General features: G+C 46.3%; 1 protein-coding gene and 1 pseudogene across 2 annotated transcripts in view; both read left to right on the top strand.

The window, feature by feature from the left end:
* MEGF11 (multiple EGF like domains 11) overlaps window positions 1–18,308 on the top strand; it is a 383,043-nt gene that overhangs the window by 33,375 nt on the left and 331,360 nt on the right. The window lies entirely within an intron of this gene.
* Window positions 5,887–6,723, top strand: LOC100427759 (large ribosomal subunit protein eL8 pseudogene; annotated as a pseudogene).

The raw sequence follows: 18,308 nt of genomic DNA, 5'->3' as shown, positions 1-18,308 counted from the left end.
CCCCCTTCTGCCCATGTTGGTTGTGTGTCCTTGGATGAGTTATACAGTCTTGCTGAACTAAGGCTCTTTTGTCTGCAAAATGGAGATTTAATGATTGTTACTTCACAGTCTTGTAAGAATTAAATGAAGGAAAATAAAGTGCCTGGCCCACAGCAGGTGACTAATTGTGCTGATTCCCTTCCCTCCTTCCTGTTCCTCATCCGCCTCCCCAAAGTGTTCGTCTTGCCACTTGGAAAACTGGGGTTCTTACACTTGCCCTGCTTCTAGCCAGGGTCTTGTTGGGGCTTAAAACATGTGGAAAAACTGCTTTGTAAGTATTTTTGCACTCATAAAGGAGTGACTCTTGCTTGCAAGACCTTTTGGAATGGTGCTAGAGCAATGATGGAGGAGAGAAGGGAAAGAAGGGAGGGATGGTAAATGGGGTCTTAGAGCAGGGGGTAGTTATTAGCTGCACCCTATTAACTCTGAGGGCTGGATGGCCTTGCAGAGCCTGTTTGGGGATCCAGAGTGCATGATCTGAGCTTCAGGGGCAGCCCAGCCTTTATGTTGGCCTAGATGCAGAGACATGGAAGGTCCGTATGCTGGCGGAACCTGGGTTCCCAGGAGAACCTTGTTTGACCTTGAAGGGTGGAATAAAATACAAGGCAGGTGAGTGAACAAAGAGGAGGCGTTGCATTGGTTGGGTAAATTCAGAAGCTAAGATTTACTTAACACCATCCATGTTATAGCCATTGCTTCAGGTGCTGTTGCTTATATTATCTCATATGTAATATGTGCACCATGTGTCATTATTCCTGTGTGAGAATTTATATGCAAGGAAGCTGAGGTTCAGAGAAGGGGAGTAGTTTGCCCAAAGGTACAGAGTTAGTATGTGATCAAGCCACAATACTAACCTAGGTCTGTCTGACTCCAGAGCTTGCCGGGAGCCAACTTTGAAAGGTAACATTTTAAAATTTACTTTTATAAAACATGTTGAATCCTCCCTAAACTTAAAATTTTTTTAAAAATTTGAAATAATTTTAGACTCACATAGAAGTTGCAAAAATAGTAGAAAGTTCTTGGGTACCCTTCACCCAGCTTTCACCCTGATGATGACCAAAACCAAGAAATTGACATTAATACCACTTACTAAACTGCAGCCCTTACTTACATTTCACTTTACATGCACTCACTTTTTGGGGGAAGTGTATATTCCTATGAATTTTGTGATATGCATTAATTTACACAACCACTACCACAATCAGAATTGCTGATTTAAAACTCTTAGCAACTCCTGTGGCTGGGCATGGTGGCACATGCGTATAATCCCAGCAGTTTGGGAGGCCGAAGCAGGAGGATCACTTGAGCCCAGAAGTTTGAGACCAGTGTGGGAAACACAGTGAGACCCTGTCTCTATAAAAAGTAAAAAATTAGCCAGGTGTGATGGCACACACCTGTAGTCCTAGCTACTCAGGAGGCTGAGGTGAAAGGATCACATGAGCCTGGGAAGTCAAGGCTGCAGTGAGCCGAGATTATGCCACTGCACTCCAGCCTGGGTGACAGAGTGAGACCCTGTCTCAAAACAAAGCGAAAAAAAAAACCAAAAACAACAAAACCTCCTTGTGCTACTCCTTTCTGGTCATACCCTTCCTTTCCTCCTACCCTGGCAACCACAGATCTGTTCTCCATCACTCTAATTTTGTCATTTTGAGAATGTCATATAAATGGGATCATACAGTAATCTTTTGAGATTGTTTTTTTCTCACTCAGTGTGATTCCTTAGATTGTTGTGCCATCAATTCATTAATTTTTATTGCTAAGTAGTATTCCATGGTGTATTCATTTTCTAGGGCTACGATAAGAAACTACCACGTGGCGGGAGGTGGGCGGGGGGGGGGGGGTCTTAAAACAACAGAAATTTGTTTTCCCACAGTTCTAGAGGTTAGAAGTGTGAAATCAAGGTATTGAAAGTTCTAGGGAAAAATCCCTCCTTGCTTCTCCCCAGGCCTTGGTGCTGCTTGGAGATGCACTGCTCCAGTCTCTGCCTCTGTTGGCACATGGTCGTCACGTGGCCTTCTCATAAGGACACCAGTCATTGGATTTAGGGCCTACCCTAATCCAGTATGACCTTATTTTAACTAATGATATTTGCAGAGACCCTATTTCCAAGTAAAGTCACATTCTGAGGTTCCGGGTGAATATGAATTTTAGGGGAATACTATTCAACTTGATACACGTGGTATGGATGTACCACAGCTTGTTTAACGATTCACCCATTGGAGGACATCTGGGCTATTACAAATAAAGCTGCTATAAACTTTCTCATATAGGTTTTTATGTGAACATGAGATTATCTCTGGGATAAATGCTCAAGAGTGCAATTGCTGGGTTGTATGGTAGATGCATTTTTGTTTTTGTTTTTGTTTATTTTTCGAACACCAGTGCCACTTGCCAAGCACATTTAATTTTTTAAGAAACTGCCAAAATGTTTTCCAGAGTGGCTATACCATTTCAAATTCCCATCAGCAATGTACGAGTGATCCAGTTTCTCCACAACCTTGCCAGGACCGGGTGTGGTGGCGTTTGTACTTCAGCTATGCTGATAAGAGATTCTGCATGAGATCTCATTGAGGTTTTAATTTGCATTTCCCTAATGGCTGATGATGTTCAGCATTTTTTTCATGTGCATATTTGCCATCTGTATGTCCTCTTTGGTGAAGTGTCAGTTCAAGTGTTTTACTCATTTTTAAAGTAGACGTTTTGACTTCTTACTGCAGAGTTTAGAGAGTTCTTTATGCAGCTGGAGGTAAGTCCTTTGTTGGATATGTGATGTGCAGATATTTTCTCCTACTCTGTATAGTGTCTTTTCATTCTCTTAACAATGTCTTTTCCAGAGCACTTAATTTTCATGAGCTCTAATTTATTGATTCTTTCTTTTAAGGATTGTACTTTTGGTGTCATGTCTAAGAACTCTTTGCCCTAGGAGATATTCTTCTATGTTTTCTTCTAGAAGGTTTTACATGTTACATTTAAGACCGTCCATTTTGAATTTAAATATATAAACATCATTACATCTCTCTCTATAGACATGTCTATGTGTCTATCTCTATGTGTAGATAAGGTTTAGGTTAAGGTTCTTTTTTTTTTTTTTTTTTTTTTGTCTGTGGATAGCCAGTTGTTCTGATATCATTTATTGGAAAGGCTATTTTTCTCTTCCACCATTTTTAAGCTTCAGTGTGGTGGGGTAAACAGGCACTTCAGACTGATTTTACTGCTAAGGAAGCTGAAACCCAAGGAAGCTGGGGGACTGGTTTGAAGTCACACTGTAAGCCATCAACAGATGGGGGCTAACATCCGGGTTTTCATGGTCCAAGTGCATTCTATTTTAAAGGTGAGAAAACTGAGGCTACTTAGTGCCAAAACAGGCCCTGGCTTCCCACTAGGGGCTACCTTTTTTGTTTTGTTTTGTTTTAATCAGTTCCCAGGGGGCCACCTTTTGTGAAGCAAGTGGACAGGCAAGCAAACAATTAAAAACGAAAGTTCCACATTTTGGCAGTAAAACCTTCATCCCTGCTCCAGTGCCTCCATCTCCACGTGAAACTCCTTGGAGCAGGGAGGGTTTGATTGGCTGGGTGCCACAGGGATCAAGCCTGGATCAGAGGAGTGGGTCCTAAATGGGAAAATCAGGTTCGGGGGCAGATTGCAGGGGTCTCCTCCTTGGCTTTTAGAGCTTGATGACTTGCTGGGGAGCCCTGGCAGAAGGCCCTGTGAGCCCTGCCCTGGCATGCGGGTGTGTTGGCAGCATTTGGGGATCATTGCTGTGGTCCTGGGAACAGGCTTTTAGCTTAATGGAACCGAGTGTCTTAAAATGGCAACTCATCAGTTAGCTTTCATTTTGTTCCTTTCTTTAATGTATCTCCCTCTAGGGATGAACCACATTGATGTAAATGCTGGGTGATTTTTCCCCCATTTTTAAATTTTGGGGACATAGAGGTGATTGTCGACTGTAACAACCTAGCCGAAACCAATAAAAGTATCTCTTTCCTTCATTGAAAGAAAGAGGCTTCCAATAAATCTTGTAAAATGGCAGTGCTTGTGCCCTTTTCTGAGAAGGATGCTGGGGAGATGTGCCAAGAGCTGCCGAGAGATCACCCAGCAAGTTATTGGCTTCAGGGCACCGAATTTCCCACAAAATAACAGAGAAGCTGGGGTGAATAGGGACAGGGACCTGACCCTTCTCCATTACTCATCTGAGGCCCAAGCCTCTCTCTGGGGAGGGATGCTTGGGGCCTCAGCTTTCTGGATGGTTCCTGGGAAAGTGTGGAGTCAGGAGGCCCGAGTTCTCAAAGTAGCTCTGCCAGGGACTGGCTGTGTGGACGGAGGCAAAACTCTTCCCTTCTGTGGGTCCCCTTGGGTCTGACATGAGGGATTAGATGAAACAAGGGGTCTCATGTCACCCCAAATTCTGTGGTACCCACAACATCAGGGCTTGTCTCCATCTTGGCCATGAAAATTCCCTTTCCTGTGCATGAATCTCCTGGCCAGGTACTTCTGACCTGGAAGATGTGAACACATATTTGCATGTTGGCCGCCTCTACAAAGAAAGTCCCACAGTTTTGTGGGGGATACAGAGGGTCTTTTCAACATCAAATAACAAGTTCTGTACCTGGGAGGAGTGAGGAGTCAGTTCACATCACAAGCCTCAGCTGCGTAGCTGTCCTTCTGTGAAGCAGGTGTTGGTTAAACACCACATCCAAAGAGGCCCATCCCCACACTCATCTTCCTGCTAAGCCTAGCCTGTGTGAGAGGGAGCTGGAGGCTGCCCCTGTGCAGATGGACCCTCTCTCTTAGCCACTTTCCCTCTCTGGGCCCCAGGCTCCTTATCTGTGAAAGGAGAGAGTTGGACCAGCTGGTCTCTGAGGCACCATCTGTGGATAGCTCATGATCGTCTGTCTTGTTCTAGATATGCCCCCTGACTTAGGTCGGGTTCCCTGAGAAATAGACTCCGAGGTGGAGATTTCATGCAGCAAGATTTGTAGGGAGTGCCCTTGGTATCAACACCTGAAGGAAGTGAAGGAAGCAAAAGGAGCAGAAAGAGAAGTTGCGCTGCAATGCGGTTGCAACCAAGGCCTCAGCCAGTCCCATGGGGTGCTCTGCAGATGGTCCTGCAGAATTGCTCTGCCTTGAGGCAAGAGGGCCAGGCCTTTGAAAGCATCTCCCCTTTAGCCAACTAACCAGGCATTGGAGGTGGCTGCCCTCAGGTTTGGGGTGTATCCTTGAGCCAAGTGGCTCTGTGGCTGAGGATAATTCTAGAGAGTGACTTGGGAATGAGTGCCTCAGTCCTGAAGGGGGATCTGGGCAGCATACTGTAGCCTTCAACACATCCCTCCTCCTCCTTTCCCTCTAAATACCCCAGCCTGAGTTACATCCCTTTCTGTGTTAGAAAATCTAGCCCAGATTTCTGTACTTCTGACTGTCAGCTGCTTCCAGGTTGGACCAGGGTCTGAGCAGCATTAGGACTTGCCTCTCTGCTGCCTCCCTTCTTTGGTTTGCCTGGGACCTGTGCTGTGCCAGAGAAGGTGGAGGTTGGGGTGAGTTGCTCAGCAGGGCCCTGGAAGGCAGGAAACGTCTTGTGTTCCGCAAACATGGCTGAGTACCAGCTGTGTGCAGGGTACTGGGCACAGTGCTACTGTGAGAGGCTCAGGACCCAGATTAGGAAGATATCTGGCTGAAGGGAGTTTGTATGTGACCTGACTCTTCTGCAGTTCTGTGCCTCAATATCTCCTTCTTGGGGCAATGATAGGGCATCCTTAAGAACCACAGCCACTTCCCTGGGATGTGGATCCTCCTACATGATGGCTGCAGTTCCCCAAGCTTGGACAGTGCATAATTTTAAGAAGGATCTGGCTCTCTCCTCCCGCCACCCAAGATGCCGAAAGGAAAGAAGGCCAAGGGAAAGAAGGTGGCTCCGGCCCCTGCTGTCGTGAAAAAGCAGGAGGCCAAGAAAGTGGTGAATCCCCTGTTTGAGAAAAGGCCTAAGAATTTTGGCACTGGACAGGACATCCAGCCCAAAAGAGACCTCACCCGCTTTATGAAATGGTCTCGCTCTATCAGGTTGCAGCGGCAGAGAGCCATCCTCTATAAGCGGCTGAAAGTGCCTCCTGCCATTAACCAGTTCACCCAGGCCCTGGACCGCCCAACAGCTACTCAGCTGCTTAAGCTGGCCCACAAGTACAGACCAGAGACAAAGCAAGAGAAGAAGCAGAGGCCATTGGCCCAGGCCGAGAAGAAAGCTGCTGGCAAAGGGGACGTCCCCACTAAGAGACCACCTATCCTTCGAGCAGGAGTTAACACCGTCACCACCTTGGTGGAGAACAAGAAAGCTCCGCTGGTGGTGATTGCACACGACGTGGATCCCATCGAGCTGTTGTCTTCTTGCCTGCCCTGTGTCGTAAAATGGGGGTCCCTTACTGCATTATCAAGGGGAAGGCAAGACTGGGCCGTCTAGTCCACAGGAAGACCTGCACCACTGCCACCTTCACACAGGTGAACTCGGAAGAAAAAGGCGCTTTGGCTAAGCTGGTGGAAGCTATCAGAACCAATGACAATGACAGATGCGATGAGATCTGCCGTCACTGGGGCGGCAATGTCCTGGGTCCCAAGTCTATGGCTCGTATCGCCAAGCTCGAAAAGGCAAAGGCTAAAGAACTTGCCACTAAACTGGGTTAAATGTACACTGTTGAGTTTTCTGTACATAAAAATAATTAAAATACAGATTTTCCTTCCAAAAAAAAAAAAAAAAAAAGAGGGATCTGGAATCCTTCCCCCAAAGACTCCACCAGGCCAACAGTTGCCATTGAGCTATCACCTTTGCCTCAGCATCAATGGGAAGTTCAATTTACAGCCTGTGGCTTTGGAGAGACTTTGTGACAGAAGCCATCAATCTCTGCATTTCAAATTTATTTTATTTTATTTTATTTTTCCAGCCTGAGCGCCTGTTCTGCTATGAACTCTGTCTAATCACCTTGCAGGCAGTTGAAGGAGAGTGGGTGTCCCCTTGATCTATGGGGTTTATGTGCATAATTTCCTTTAATTCATCTCAGACGGGTTGGAGAGCCTCAGTTGAGAATGATTTTCAAAGTCTCTCACTGAAGTTCAAAGATGCATTTCTCCAGCCGAACCAGTAAATTACAGGAGCAATTTGCCATGAATTTCCAATGTGGAGCCATTCCTAGGTCATCTCAGGGTGCAGGCTGCTCTCCCTCATTCCCTCCTGCCAGTGGAGGTGGAGGCTGTGGCCTGGTGTCTGGAGAGCATCTCCTCCCAACGTTCACTGAACTGTTTATCCCAACCCACTGGTCTTCCTGGCCCCCGACTCTGCTGACCCTCCTGTTCCCTGTTTCAATCTTGTCTCAGACCTGTGCTGATGCCTCATTTTTGGGGGTGGGGAGCTCCAGGTCAATTGTACACTCTGGTACAGACAAAACCTTGATCCTGAGTGTATGTCTTCACACTTTATTTGTCTGTATGATAAATGCAATTTCCGCATCAAGACTGTCAGTCATTTTCTGATGTGATCTATGCAGCTCTGCTTGAATTGAATCAGCTCCTGTGTTATTGTGACAGTTTATTTGGTAAGAAAATGAAATAAGATGTGTAAATTAAAGTGGAGGTGTGCTCTGTGCAATGTGGAGGTTCCCAGGGCTCAGGTGGTCCCTCTGGGGGCATTTCCATTCTCAGTTCTTTCTCCTCCTCTTTTTCCCACTGCTTGCATTGGGCTCACAGCTCTACTGCCCTCTAAGCTCGGGTCTAAGAGATCAATGTGAAGATACAAAGCGATGGCTGAGGGAAGGTAAAGATGCTAGGATACTGTCAAGAGCCCAGCAGATAAAAAGTGAAAATGCACTGAGACTAGAACTCAGATTAAGCTTTGTGGTCTTAATGCAGAGGGCTGCAGAGAGCACGTATGAGTGTGTAGGAGGAGGCGTTAGAGCTCCAGAGAGGTTCGTGGTAAAGAGAACATCAGGACTCCTTCCCTGTGCATTCCATGTGCTTCTGCCTCCCTCCTGCTCCTCAGCCCTCGCCATGCAGGACCATTGCTGACCTAGGGTAGTAATCTTTTTCTTTTTCTTTCTCTGCATCCCTCCCCTCCCCTGTTCTCCCCTCCTCTCCTCTTACCCCCGTCTTCTTTCCACACACACTCATTTCTCTCCAGCTCTGAGCTGGGCCTTGGGTGCACTGTTATTGCAGGAGGAAGGGGCAGCCTGTGCCCTGTGTGTGGCACGGGTGCCCACAGCGTCCTGAGTTCCTTTGAGGAGAGGTCGATCTTGGGGTGAGATGGCAAATAAACACACACAAGATGGGTGTGTGGGAGCTTCCAGGAGAGAGGAGGTGTCTCTGCCCGAACAGTCCTTGGCAGCAGTGGATCCTACCTGGCTGGCTTTACCTATAAGTAATCCCAATTAATCAAACCACCACTTCTCTCCTCCCGGAGGCCTGCCCGTTTTTCTTCTGCTGTGTCATTCCAGCTGCTGTTGTACAGGCCTCCGCCGGGAAAGCAAGGGCTTGCCCCTTGCTCAAGACCTCCCAGGTCACATTGCGAGAGTCATTTCCCCTGTAGCATGAGGACCAGAACTGGGAGGGGTCAGGCTGGCAAGAAACCACCTACAGCAAGGGCAGGGATGAAGTTTGTCCTCAGAAGTGGCCTGGTCTGGCCAGGCACAGTGACTCATGCCTGTAATCCCAGCACTTTGGGAGGCCGAGGCGTGAATCACCTGAGGTCAGGAGTTTGAGATCAGCCTGGCCAACATGACAAAACGCTGTCTCTACTAAAAGTACAAAAATTAGCCGGGCGTGGTGGTGCATGCCTGTAATCCCAGTTACTCAGGAGGCTGAGGCAGGAGAATCGCTTGAACCCGGAGGCAGAGGTTGCAGTGAGGCGAGATTGCGCCACTGCACTCCAGCCTGGGCAACAAGAGTGAGACTCTGTCTCAAAAAAAAAAAAAAAAAAAAGGCGGCCAGTTCATTCTCAGTCTGCTTTGCTCCCTAGGCATATCTAACTAACTGCTTCTGAGGTCTCAGGAGAAGGGTCGGTGGCCATTTCCTCACCAGGCGGTGGGTTTCTCTGGCTGGGGAGCCATCTTGGGGCCTCGGAAAGTTCCCTGGGATAGTCACTGGCAGTGTTGCCCTGCGTGGAGGCACTGGTCAGCTTAGCTCCTGGCAGTGGGAGACACTTGCTGAGCTGAATCCTCTGAAATGGCACTAACGTGGTAGCTACTGGCCACATGTGGTTATTTAAATTCAAATTAATTAAAAATAAATAATTCAAGGCTGGGTGTGGTGGCTTGCACCTGTAATCTCAGTGCTTTGGGAGGCTGAGGCGGGAGGATTGTTTGAAGCCAGGAGTTCAAGGCCAACCTGGGCAACATGGTGAGACCCCCTTCTCTATTAAAAAAAAAAAAAATCCGTTTCTGGATGCAAAAGGAGATATATCATGCAAACACTAATTAGCACAAAGGAGGAGTGCCTAACTCACTATCAGACAAAAAGTTCTGTTAGGCTGAGTTAGAGACTGTCAACTCCACGAGGGCAGGAATTTTGTCTGTGGTGTTCACTGCTGTGTCCTTACCATCTGGAGGAATCCCTGGCACATAGTAGGTGTTTGGACACTTGAGGAGTGCTAGCCTTGATGCTGCCAGCGTCTTTCTGTGTGAACTTGGACACATTGCTTCCCCTCTCTGGGTCTCTTCATCCATAAATCGAAGGGTTGGCCTCATCTCTGGCATCCCTTTCAGCTTTAATGAGCTATGATCTTAAGTATCTAGTTGGCTGATTTCATTTATTTTATTCACAAGGAGGGGTCAGAGAGAGCAGGAGAGGATGAGGTGGCAGATTTGATTTTTGATTTCAGGTCTCAGTTAGCTGTGGCTCACCAGCACTTCCCCATTGCAGGGATTTGCAGGCCTCATCTCCTGCAGCCTCTCCTTTCTGCCTGTCCTTTGTCTACGATTTCCCGATATCACCAAACAGCTCCTTGGCCCTCCCTCGCAGATCTACAGGACTGGAAGCCCGGGCGGCGCATGAGGGGCTCCCTCCATTCACACAGCTTGGCCCTCCCTGCCTCCACTGTCCAGACCCAGCAGCAATTTCTCGCTTTGGATACCTTCTGCGTTCCATGGTTTAAGGTAAACTGCTGGAGCCTTCAACTTGAGTCCCAACTGCTTGTGCTCCTGTATGGCTGTGGGGAGTCCTTGGCAGGAAGTCCCTGGCAGTGGGGACTCTGTGCGGGCTGCCACCTCAGGACATCTGCCAGCAAGCCTCCGGGGATGGGCCCTGACATGGGGATGCCGCGTGTGCGGACGGAGGCCAAGCAAAGAGTTGGCAGTGGGGGTGGAAGGAAGTGCATTCTTGTGTTACTGGGGGACTCTGTGCCAAGAGGAGGAAAATAAATGTAATTACCTTCACTACTGGGATCCTGGCAGAGTGAGGGGCCAGCCCAGCCTGGCTCTAGGGCTCTTCAGGCTGAGGGTTTGGTCATGCTAGGAGGAGAAGCCTGCTTTATCTTATCTTTCTTTTTTTTTGTTTTTTTGTTTTTTTTTTTTTTTTTGAGACGGAGTCTTGCTCTGTCGCCCAGGCTGGAGTGCAGTGGCGGGATCTCAGCTCACTGCAAGCTCCGCCTCCCAGGTTCACGCCATTCTCCTGCCTCAGCCTCTGGAGTAGCTGGGACTACAGGCGCTCCTCACCTCGCCCGGCCAGTTTTTTTGTATTTTTTAGTAGAGACGGGGTTTCACCGTGTTAACCAGGATGGTCTCGATCTCCTGACCTCGTGATCCGCCCGTCTCGGCCTCCCAAAGTGCTGGGATTACAGGCTTGAGCCACCGCGCCCGGCCTATCTTGTCTCTTTCTTAGAGGCTTAGGACAGGGCCAGGGAGGGCACCCTAGCTTTTTTTTGCAGCCAGTCCACCTACGATCCACCCAGCTTGTGCTGATGGGGATGGGAAATACAATCCAGAGGGTGGAGAGATGATAGGTGGGTGCCGAGTCCCACCTATGTGTGCCAGGCCTGGGGTTCAGCTGTGGTGTGTAAGTGACTGTGTGTGACAGGGGTTCTCCATCGCTTTGGGTTGCTGTGATTGCCACTTGCTCCCCGACACCAGTTCCTTTGTTGCCCTTCCTTGCCCTGCCCCCCTGGAGCGGCTCGCTCTTGTGTGGGCTCACTTGCTTTCTGTCTTTGGGTTGGGTTTGGCCAATGGGAGACCCTGCGGGAGACTGGTGGGCGGGAGGAGAGGGAGGTTGAGGTGTCTCCCCCTGCCTGGGCCCTGGCAGTGACTGTGTCCTCACAGTCCCCCTGGCTCTCAGCTCCGGTTCTCGCCGGGCTCCTGCGAGCCTTCTGCTTCTCTCTTCTCTTTGCCCTTCAGGACTCGGCGTGGTGATGTCTTCCCACCACTGCAAAGTCCTGAGTGTTTTCACATCACTCGTGGATTCCCACAGTCCCGCCCTGCCTCGATAAACAGGCCATTTCAGTAAACTCTGCTCAGCTAAATGCTTTTGAGAGAAATTCTGGTGGTCTCTTTGAGTCTTGAGATTTTTTATTTTGTTTCATTAGGTCTGTGCTGTGGTCTGTCTGAGTGATTTGGGTCCTTAGGGTAATGAGTCAGTGTATTTTTCTGTGACTTCTCTGACAGGGTAGTTATGTAGAGAAGGGAAGATGAAATGAGCCTTAGCCTAGCATTTTGAAAACACCCAGGGGAGGGTGAGGGCTACCACTTTCAAGAGACTTCCTCGTGTACCATGTGGGTCAGGAGAGTGTCTTACTCAGTGCCATAGTCAAAATATTTGACAATTAGCACATCATAGCTCTGACCAATCAGAATGAGGCACTGAGCCGTGTGCCTGGGCTGGCTTCCCACTTCTGCCTGGGGGCGTCCCTCCTGGGGAGGGAATGCTGACTGGCTGGGAGACCCTCGGCTTCCTTGAGTGCAGCTCACATTGGATGATTTTCTTTCTTACAGTCAATGGCAGAGGCTTGTCTTACAGGAAAAAAATGCAAAGAAAACAAGTTAATATGTATGTGATACCTCCAGGGGAATGGAGATGGCAGTGGGAGAGGAGGTGCCTGGAGGTTTCTGGTGAGGTGCACCTTGGAGTGGCCGTTGGGAGGGACAAAGTCCCTCTCTTCTTACCTCTGGAGTATAGGCAGCTGGTCGCCTAGGAGGGCGGCTAGTTCAGAGCAGGCTAGAAGTAGGAATGTGTGGCAGGGTTGACACTGTACTCTGAATTCATCCTTGACTGCTGGTTTTTTCTTGCCATCTGTGACTTGCTTCTTCCCCTTGTCCTGGGGACTCGAGTCCAGCTCTTCCTGGAACCAGTGGCCCTGGAGATATTCATTGCTGGGAATTACCTAGAAAGCAGAGATGTTGCCATGCTTGCGTTTCATTCTAACGTGCTTGCTGCTCCTGAGAGGAGGACATACTGCGGGAAGAATTCCAGGCAGGAATCTAGCCTTGGGAGGGTAGCCTCTCTTCCTGGGCCTCAGTTTCCCCAGATGATCTCGAAAGTCCCTCTCCCTTTTAAAATCCTGTCTCTGTGGAATGCAGTCAGTTTTCCTTTGCGTGCAGGGGATCATTCCACCCATGCTTCCTTACCCAGAATCCTCCACACAACTGAGCTTTCACATTGCATGATACTTGGCCTGGGGTGGTTGGGAGGTGGGTGGTGGTAGAGCATCGAGATGATTCCCGCTCCTGCTCCCCTTCGCGATCAAACTTTGTTCCTCTGGTTCTAGAATCCTGATAAGTGGGTCTAAGAAGCTGTCATTCCCAGGCAAGGCTGGGACTAGAGTGAGACAGGCAGGGCACTTAGGGTCAATACTTAAGGAAGCACTCACTCTCAGATGCTGACCCTGCCACTGGACACCCTGAGAGTGAGCGATTCTTTACATTTGTTTGAATTAAGTTCCTATTTCATAACCAGGATATTGACATAAATGTAGTCAAAATATAGAACATTTCCAGGCCTGGTACAGTAGCTCACACCTGCAACCCCACCACTTTGGGAGGCTGAGGCAGAAGGATTGCTTGAACTCAGAAGTTTGAGACCAGCCTGGGCAACACAGAGAGACCTCATCTCTACTAAAAATTAAAAGTAAAAAATTAGCCAGGTGTGGTGGTACACATCTGTAATCCTAGCTACTTGGAAGGCTGAGGTGGGAGGATCACTTGAGCCCAGGAGATGGAAGCTGCAATTATGTTCGCGCCACTGCATTCCAGCCTGAGTGACAGCAATGAAAAAAAAAAAAAAGCATTTCTGTCACCACAAGGATCTCTCCTGTTGTTCTTTTATAGCTTCACTCACTTCCCTCCAACCCTTACCCCTTCCTAAACCCCAGGCAACCACTAATCTGATTTCCATTTCTATTATATTCTCATTTCAAGAATGTTGTATAAATGGAGTCCTATAGTATGTAACCTTTTTTTTTTTTTTTTTTTTTTTTTTTGAGACGGAGTCTGGCTCCGTCGCCCAGGCTGGAGTGCAGTGGCTGGATCTCAGCTCACTGCAAGCTCCGCCTCCCGGGTTCGCGCCATTCTCCTGCCTCAGCCTCCCGAGTAGCTGGGACTACAGGCGCCCGCCACCTCGCCCGGCTATTTTTTTGTATTTTTTAGTAGAAACGGGGTTTCACTGTGTTAGCCAGGATGGTCTCGATCTCCTGACCTCGTGATCCGCCCGTCTCGGCCTCCCAAAGTGCTGGGATTACAGGCTTGAGCCACCGCGCCCGGCCAGTATGTAACCTTTATGAATGGCATTTTTCACTTAGCGTAATTCTCTGGAGATTTATCCAGGTTGTTGAATTTATATAGTATTTTATGGTATGATTGTATCATAGTTTGTTTAACTATTCACTCTTTGAAGGGCATCCAAGTTATTTCTAGTTTTTGGCTGTTACAAATAAAGCTACTATCAACAACATTCTTGTATAGGTTTTTGTGTGAACACACGTCTTCGTTTCTCTGGGATGAATGCTGAGGAGTATAATTGCTCATATGGTGCTTGCATATTTAGTTTTTAAAGACACTGCCAAACTATTTTCCAGACTAGCTGTAGCCTTTTACATTCCGAGCAGCAATGCGTGAGTGATATAGTTTCTTTATGTCCTTGTCAGCATTTAGTCATTGTTTTGTTTTGTTTTTTAGCCACTCTAGCTGGGACATGTTTTTATTTATTTTTTATGTTTTACTTTTTTGAGACGGAGTTTTGCTCTTGTCACCCAGGCTGGAGTGCAATGGCATGATCTTGGTTCACTGCAACCTCCACCTCCCAGATTCAAGTGATTCTCCTGCCTCAGACTCCAAAGTAGATGGGATTACAGGTGCCCACCACCACACCTGGCTAAATTTTGTATTTTTAGTAGAGATGGGGTTTCACCATGTTGACCAGGCTGGTCTCAAACTCGTGACCTCAGGTGATCCGCCCACCTCAGCCTCCCAAAGTGCTGGGATTATAGGCATGAGTTCACCACTTCCGGCTGGGACATGTTTTAAAATTCACTTAGCCCATCTCATCCTCTCCTGTCCCTCAACTCTGATTTTGTTTTTCAATTTCTCTTTTAATTGGTGTATTTACACCATTTACATTTGATGTAATTATTGATACATTTTTCATTTGTCATTTTATTTTTGTTTTCTGTTTTGTTCTTTCTGTTTTTCTTTTCCCTCTTTTTCCTATCTTCTCGGGGATTATTTAATATTTTAAAATTCCATCTTGATTCATCTATAGTGTTTTTGAGTATATCTTTGCATAGCCTTTTAAATGGTTGCTCTAGGTATTTCATTATATACACAAAACATCACAGTTTTCTGGTGTTGTCCTTTTACCAATTTGAATGAAGTATAGAAACTTTATCTCTCTTTATGTCCCTTTAGACTTCCCCATGTATAATATAATTGTCTTAAATATTTCCTCTACGTAGATTTAATACAGCTTAACTTCAATAGTATACAAAAACTTTGTTCCTATGTAGTTCCAGTCTCTCCTTCTTCTTCTTTTTCTTTTTTTGAGACAGAGTCTCACTCGGTTGCCCAGGCTGGAGGGCAATGCTGTGATCTCAGCTCACTGCAACCTTTACCTCCTAGGTTTAAGCAATTCTCCTGCCTCAGCCTCCCCAGTAGCTGGGACTACAGGCGTGTGCTACCACACCTGGCTAATTTTTGTATTTTTTAGTAGAGACGGGGTTTCACCATGTTGCCCAGGCTGGTCTTGAACTCCTGATCTCAGATGATCCACCCGCCTTGGCTTCCCAAAGTGCTGGGACTACAGGCGTGAGCCACCATTCCTGGCCTCTCCTTCTTCTTTATGCCATTAATTGTCATACGAATTACATCATACATTGTGTGCCCATCAACAGGTATTTGTAATTATTGCTTTTGGCATTGTCTTTTAGATCATATAGGTAAAAAAAAAAAAAGTTACAACAAAAATAGGTTTATACAGTCTTTTATAATTACCTAGGTAGTTACATTTTGTGATGTTCTTTATTTTTTACGTGAATTCAAGTTACTTGTTTAGTGTTCTTTTATTTCAGCCTGACAGACTTCCTTTAGTAGTTCTTGTAGGGGAGGTTTGCTAGTAATGAGTTCTCTCAGTTTTTGTTTATCCAGAATGTCTTAGTTTATTCATTTTTGTATAATAGTTTTGCTGGTTATAGAATTCTAGGTTGACTATCTTCTACTTTCAGCATTTTGAAGACATACATCTTACCGCCTTCTGGCTTCCATGGTTTTGATGAGAAAACAGCTGATAATCTCATTGAGTTTCGTTGTACACGATGAATTGCTTCTCTTTTGCTGCTTTCAAGAGTCTCTGTTGGTCTTTGTCTTTTAACAGTTTAATTGTGATGTGTCTAGGTGAGGATCTCTTTGCGATTATCCTACTTGGAATTTGTTGAGCTTCTTGGATGTGTAAATTAATGTTTTGCATTAAATTTGGGAAGTTTTCAGCTATTATTTCTCTCTATATTTTTTTCTGCCTTTCTTCTACTCTCCTTTTGGGACTCCCATTATGTGTGTATTGACATGCTTCATGGTGTATTATGGCTTTCTGAGGCTCTGTCATTTTTCTTCATTCTTTTCCATTCTGACTAGATAATTTCACTTGAGCTATCTTCAGGTTTACTGATTCTTTATTCTGGCTGCTCAAAGCTGCTGCTGAGCTCCTCTAGTGAGTTTTTAAAGTTTTAAATTTTTAAGTCTCATTCTGTTGCCCAGGCTGGAGTGCAGTGGCGTGATCTCAGCTCATTGCAACCTCCACTTCCTGGGTTCAAGTTCCAGCCTCAGCCTCCTGAGTAGCTGGGACTACAGGCGTGCACCACCTTGCCTGGCAAATTTTTTTATTTTTTGGTACTTTTAGTAGAGATGGGGTTTCACTATGTTGCCCAGGCTTGTCTCAAACTCCTGACCTCGTGATCCACCCAACTTGGCCTCCCAAAGTGCTGGGATTACAGGTCTGAGCCACCATGCCTGGCCTCTAGTGAGTTTTTTATTCTGGTTATTGTACTTATTGAACTCCAGAATATCTGTTTAGTTCTTTTTAAAAAATAATTTCTGGCTGCTTTTAATTATTTTTCTTCATCTTTAATTTTCAGAAGTGTAATAGTCATGCATCTTAGAATGGATTTCCTTGAGTTTATCTTGTTTGGGGTTTGCTTCTGAATCTGTAGGTGAGTGTCTCTTGCCAAATTGATGGAGTTTTCTCCCATTATTTCTTTAAGTACTCTTTTAGCCCTGCTTTTTTTTTCTTCTGCTTTTTCCTCTTGCTCCTCTCCTTCTGATGACACAGATGTTATATATTTTGTTATAGTCCCATAAGACCCTGAAGCTGCATGTTTTTCAAGTCTATTTTCTCTCTGTTATTCAGAATGGGTACTTTCTGTTGTTTTGTTCTCCAGTTCACTGCTGCTTTTCTCTGCCCCTCTATTCAGCTACTGAGTCCATCCACTGAGCTTTTTATTTCAGTTATATTTCTCCATTTTGTCCTTTATGCCTTCTATTTCTTTGCTGACGTTTTTTGTTTTGTTCGTTTGTTTCAAGCATGTTCATAAATGCTCAAAGAAACATTTTCATAATGGTTGCTTTGAAATCTTTGTCAGATAATTTTTAACATCTCTGACATTTTGGAGTTGATATTTATTGATTGTTCTTTTTCACCCAATTTGATATTCTCCTGGCTTTTGGTATGGTGAGTGATTTTGTATTGAAACCTGGACATTTTCATGTTATAATATGAGACTCTGTATCTTAATTAAACCTCTGGGTCAACTGACTATGTCTGACAACTCTGGCAGGGGAAGGAGGTGGGGCTGCCTTGTTACTGGCAGGTAGGTATAGAAATCTAGATTCCCCACTTGTCCTCTGTTGACACCAAAGAGTGAGGGTCCCTACTTGTGCCAACTGAGCACAGGTAGGAGTTCCACTTCACCACCTGGTCTCCACTGACACTGCAGGGGGCAGTTTGTTACTAGCTGGAGAAAGTGAAAGTTTCAGCTCCTTTCTTGGTCTTCTCTGATACCACCAGTGAGTGTGTTGAGGTGCCTTGTACAATCTTGAGAAGACAGAAGTCTGGGCTTGCCTCTTGGCCTTTGCTTGTGGGCCCACAGTTGGTGTTTGGTTGGAGCTGAGTAGCTGTTATCCCCACCACCCCACAGACAGGATCTCGTTCTGTCTCCCAGGCTGAATGGCAGTGGTGCAATTATAGCTCATTGTAACCTCAAGTTCCTGAGCTTGTGTGATCCTCCCATCTCAACCTTCCAAGTATCTTGGACTACAGGCATGTGCTACCATGCCCGGCTAAGTTTTTAAATTTTTTACAGAGACAGGATCTTGCTATATTGCCTAGGCTGATCTCAAACTTCTAGCCTCAAGTGATGCTCCTGCAAAGAGCTGGAACTCCAGGCATGAGCCACTGTGTCTGACTGAGTGGTTATTAAATAAATGTTTCTTGTCTTGCTAAGCTACCCCTTTCCTAGTCCTCTGGCAACAGAGAGCAGGATTTTGTTGGTGCTTTTCGTGTATGCTCCTATGGACATTTCTGGGTTCCTAGTGTCTTCAGCTCCAAATCAGGGACATATGAAGCAAAAAAAAAAAAAAATCAACCCAAGGAACACACCACCATGTTGTCCCTTGGACCTTAAGGTTCCTAGTTGCTTTGCCTTCTTCCCTCTACCTTTTACAGTCTTCTTATGTTTGTTTTACATGTAATGTCTAGGGGTTTTAGTTGTGCTTAGCAAAAGGAATAGGGAAAAATACGCTTACTTTATCTCCTGGAAGTAGAAATCCTTC

The sequence above is a fragment of the Macaca mulatta genome, chromosome 7 (genome assembly GCF_049350105.2).
Source record: "Macaca mulatta isolate MMU2019108-1 chromosome 7, T2T-MMU8v2.0, whole genome shotgun sequence".
Classification (NCBI taxonomy): domain Eukaryota; kingdom Metazoa; phylum Chordata; class Mammalia; order Primates; family Cercopithecidae; genus Macaca; species Macaca mulatta.
Note: the sequence above shows the minus strand (reverse complement) of the source record. Positions and strands in the feature narration are given on the sequence as shown.